Below are 5,265 nucleotides of genomic sequence, written 5' to 3' on the forward strand. Positions count from 1 at the left end.
GGGACTTCCACTAAACAATTGCACTCATGTTTAGTTGTTGGCACCCCGGAACGGCACGTGCACCGAGTCTGGTCGTGCGGTGTCATTCGTCGGCGACGAAACCGAGGCACGCCCACTTTCATCGCAGAATCATTACCATTGGTCAATTGTTTGGCACCCACGTTTCTAGACTTTCTCACTCTTCCAGTAGGGGGCGAGGTGTTTTCAAGAGTGGGCGATTTCGTTGAATTTTGAACTGCTCATCGATGCATACACCGGCGCACGTAGATTTTGTTGACCCTTTTCCCGATTTCTGTTTAAATATGACATATTTTGAGAGGTAAATTTCAATTCGTCTACTGCCATCTCGTTCACTCACCGCATGGTCTCATTCCATTTAGTCTAATGCCATTCAGTCTACCAGCGTACCTACGGGGGGGGGAGGGGAGGGGGGGGGGGGGGCAGGGGGCAGACTCCCCCCCACGATTCACAATCCATGCAAGGGACGTATCCCTTCCCCCCTGACGAAGTTAAAAAAAATTTTTCTGGTGCATAATGTCCTTATATCCTGTTGATTTTTTTTTTTTTTTTTTGGGGGGGGGGGCTTGTCAATTTGTTTGGGGTACGAGATCCTTTATTTTTGGTTAAGGCTGAAGACCTTTTTTCTTGTCAAATTTTTAGGCAGACGATTTTGCCCCCCCCCCCCCTCGTGGAAAATCCTAGGTATGCTACTGATTCAGTCCATCAACATTTCCTCTAACAACCATTTGGTTTGATAAACATTTGATGCAATCATCACTTCGCATAATCACCATTTCGTCTATGACCATTTCGTCCCATGACCAGTTGGTCTAATATGCATTTCAATTTGAACAATTTAAAGGACAAGTCCACCCCAACAAAAACTTTTGTTTTGAATAAAAAATAGAAAAATTCAACAAGCACAACACTGAAAATTTCATCAAAATCGGATGTAAAATAAGAAAGTTATGACATTTTGAAGTTTCGCTTCATTTCACAAAACAGTTATATATGTCTCGGTCGGTAACTGAAGACATCACTCACTCAATATTTTTTTGTATTTTATTATATGGAATATTTTGCTTTTCTCGTCATTGTCATGTGAAATGAAGTTTCATTCCTCCCTGAACAGGTGGAATTCCATTATTTTAACATTTTGTACTTCAGGCAAGGAGGTCCTAATCATCAAATTCGTAAAAATTGAAATAATGTATAATTCAAACAATAAAAAACAAAAGAAATAGTGAGTGACATCATCAACTCTCTCATTTGGATGTAACTGGCTCATTCATATAACTATTTGTAAAAAATAAGCAAAAATTTGAAATGTCATAACTTTCTTATTTTACATCCGATTTTGATGAAATTTTCAGCATTGTGCTTGTCTGATTTTTCTCTATTGATTCAAATCAACATCTTTGTGGTGTGGACTTGACCTTTAACACTTAGTCCAATGAGACAAAATGGTATATGGACTACATGGCTATTGGACCAACTGGTTATTAGACGGAATGGCATTAAACTAAATGAAAGTAGTCCATGTGGTGAGTGGACGAACTGATGTTAGACCAAATTATAGTAGACGAGATGGCATTGGACGAATTGGAAACAATCGTTTTGGTAATATGATTTAGACAAACTATATTCAAGGATTAAAACGTATTAAAGTTATAAAAGTTGTAAATCGGGGCGGTTATATATTCATGGTTACGTGTCTTTCTTCACTTTGATAAAAAAAGAATCACCATAATAAATATTATTCTGTTATCTACCTTCATGAAATAGGACAATAAACTGTTTACATTAAAGATTATGTAACGACTACAAAAATATAAAGAAAAACATTATCAATGTTCGTTTTATTCGATGAAGCAAAGGGGGTTTGAATGTAACGAAATCATATATAAAGGATTGAGGGAAATCATAAATAATCCTGTTAGTAGTCTCAAATTATTTGACGAAATAAATGCTAATGTTTGATTATCAGTGACACATTAACTCATCCGGTAAATACAGACTGAAGATTGCATGATTAAAGCATGATTATAATTGTAGAAATAAAATATGTATAAATTGTTCTTTCGATTTACGATAACGGTCTTTGTTAATACACGACCGAAATAAATTATCATTCACTGGTTTTATTATAGGGGTACTCCGGGCTGAAAATTATATTGTGATGGAAATGCTGAAAATGCCATCAAAATATGATTCTAAATAATTAAGTTCTTAGTTAAGCAATATACTTCCTTTGTGGAAACTGCTGTATCCACGCCAACATGAATGGGCAATAGACGGATCGATTTTTACATTGTTGAAATGTCTTTTTTTTCTTACTTTATTACAAAAAATTGTTATTATTTCATGTATTCATACACGTGTGTATGGAATATCTCTTTGTAAACAAATGCAGCAATGGCTTACTCATTAAATCAGTTGTCATTCTTTTTTATATATTTCCGGTGGACGAATTTTCACTTTTCACTTTTTCACTTAGTTTCACTTTACAAAATGCAAAAAGAATAGGTGGGGATAACCATGATAACCTGACGTCATCACCTTGCTCATTGCATATTCATGACGACATGCAGTGAGCTGTTTAAGTGAAATAATGCGAAACTTAACAAAGATATAACTGTTTTTTTTCCTTGTCTCATTTTGATTAACTTTTCATTGTTCAGTGTGATTCATAATATTGCCGGCCAGGAGTGCCAGCCAGGTTAGGAGTGTCGGGAGACCAGGAGTGCACCTGAGTCGGAATTATTTCCTCCTATTGACATGTTTTCATCATCTTTTGTTTTGTTCTGTGTATATACATTGTATCTACATGTGTGTAATCCAATGAAAAAAAATCCGTTATGGACAATATAGTTATTCAATTCAATTCGATTCAATTAAGGCGGTCGTAGAGATATTCTACAGTGGTCTCAGGGAAAAAAATCTCCCCTCTTCCATTTCACCTTTAGGACAGACTGATTTTTTAAAGGGACATCGATCGGACTAAGACTAAGTGCATGCGGACTCTGATCGGCTGTTTCTTTAGCTAGTCTTGAAATTGATAACCTTTTTAAACTATTACTACAGGGAATAAATTAGCCTATATTTTATTTGTGTATAGAGAAACTTATATGTTCTTGAGGGGAAAGGTATCTGTTTCGCTACTTAACACAATTATTGCAATATGAACGTACCGAGTATTAAAATAGTGTGTTATTCAAGTGGGTCTATATCACGATACTATATACGCTGCAAAGTATTATGGGTAATAAATCTGGCCAGATTATGAGAAGTGGATGACCTGAGCTGGGGGCAATATTGCGGCTGTAGGTTTGTATGCTCTTTAAAATTCCAAAAGGGCTTCATGAGAAATTTATGATTTTATAAGTGGAGGTATTTTTTTCCAAGTCGATGCTTGTGCGTCAGTGTGGTTTGAGCGGTGTGGGCTGTATTAAGCTGTGTGTTTCTATATATACCATCAAAATGAAGCTGTGGTGAATAAAATGGTTTTAAATAGTAACGATGTTGACTTCCTCTATATGACTATCGTGGAAGGAATTATGTCTAGTTGAATTAAAATCCTTCCTTACATTGAATACCCTTTGTAGGTGGAAGCGCTGTGGTGTAGCGGTTCAGACTCTCGCCTCGTAATAAGAGGGTGGTGAGTTTGAATCCCACCATGGCCTAGCGTCCTTTGACAAGGCGTCAATCCACAATTTGCCACTCTCCACCCAGGTTTTAAATGGGTAACCGGTAGGATGCGAAAGCCTATGTAGTATACCTATAGCAATTGAGTCTTGGAACTTTTGTTGGAATGCTCCCCAGGGAGTGGAGAAGTGCATACATTGTATGCAGGCATGCAAGGATCCGATGACTGATGTAATAATATATCTGTAAAGCGCTTAGAGACGTCGTTCCGATGTGTTAAGTGCTATATAAATACAGATTATTCTTCTTATTATTATTATTAGGTCTAAAGGGTTAACGATCACTTGGTCCACATTCCGTTGGTCATGTTGGTCTGCTTCTCAGATAGTCGCAGTGGGCTAAACCCATTTGCCCTATAGGCCTATAATCTAACTGCCGTTTGGTCTACACTAAACTTGGTCTAAGACCCAGTTATTCTTACTTCCTACATAATTTGGTCTTATTTCCTCTTCATTTAATCTTTTTCTTTGTTAAAAAAAAGTGGTTCATAGAATACTGCGGACTTAGACCATGGGTATTAGACGGAACGGGTAGGCTTATGGACTTACTGGAGATAGGAGATTGGAAAGAAAAAAATGATGAACGGGCTATATGACAATAATGGGTAATAGAGGAAAACTGTAGTTGAATATTGAATGAGAAGAAAAGGAATTTAGACGAAGTAGATGTACATTGTTTATGAAGTAATACGATGAAATCAAAAGACAGAATATATGGGAATAATGGATTCGAGATACTGGACAGTATCACTGTCGGAAAGACTCAAACACACAGTGAGTATACTGAATCCATAGGTAGGCTATATTTTTAATTGGTGTGATGCCAATTCATTCACTTACCAACTCGTCTACTATCATTTGGTCTATCATCAATTCGTCCACTATTCACATGGTCTAATTGCCATTTCGTCCACTCACCATTTCGTCTAATCAACCACGCAGTTTGTCCAATAGCCATTTAGTCCATATACCATTTGGTCTAATTGGACTATAAGTATGAATTAGGCGAAATTAATAAAATAAAATGGACATAAGGCCAACTGCATGGTTATGAGACGAAACGGTCATAGACAAACTGGTAATTAGACAAAGTGATGATTCGACCAAATGGTTTTGGACCAAATAGTTGTTAGAAATATCGATGGACGGAATGGTGTTAGATTAAATGAAGGTAGACCATCCGGTGAGTGGACAAGTTGGCAGTAGACGAATTGGCAATTTACTCTTCCATAGGCCTGTGTGCATGATGATATTCTTGATTCATAAACCTTTTCATAACTTATTTCATAAGCTTTTCATAAACTGGAAATTATTTTTTAAAGAAGATAAATGACGGACATGCATTAATGTTTTTCATGAAATGTACTGTATATCGATTCTGCTGTATTAATGTATTATATTAATCAATGAGTTTTAACCTGCATGGGGTTGTCATTTTTTCAAGCAATCTGCTTATGATGACAATCCTTCTCCTGCAAATTGTAAATGTTAACTAATTTGGTATGAGATCAGTTTTGTTTGTAATGATAATTTTAGTACACTTAGTTATGATTCATGCCCA

Source organism: Lytechinus variegatus, chromosome 4, assembly GCF_018143015.1.
Source record: "Lytechinus variegatus isolate NC3 chromosome 4, Lvar_3.0, whole genome shotgun sequence".
NCBI classification, from domain to species: domain Eukaryota; kingdom Metazoa; phylum Echinodermata; class Echinoidea; order Temnopleuroida; family Toxopneustidae; genus Lytechinus; species Lytechinus variegatus.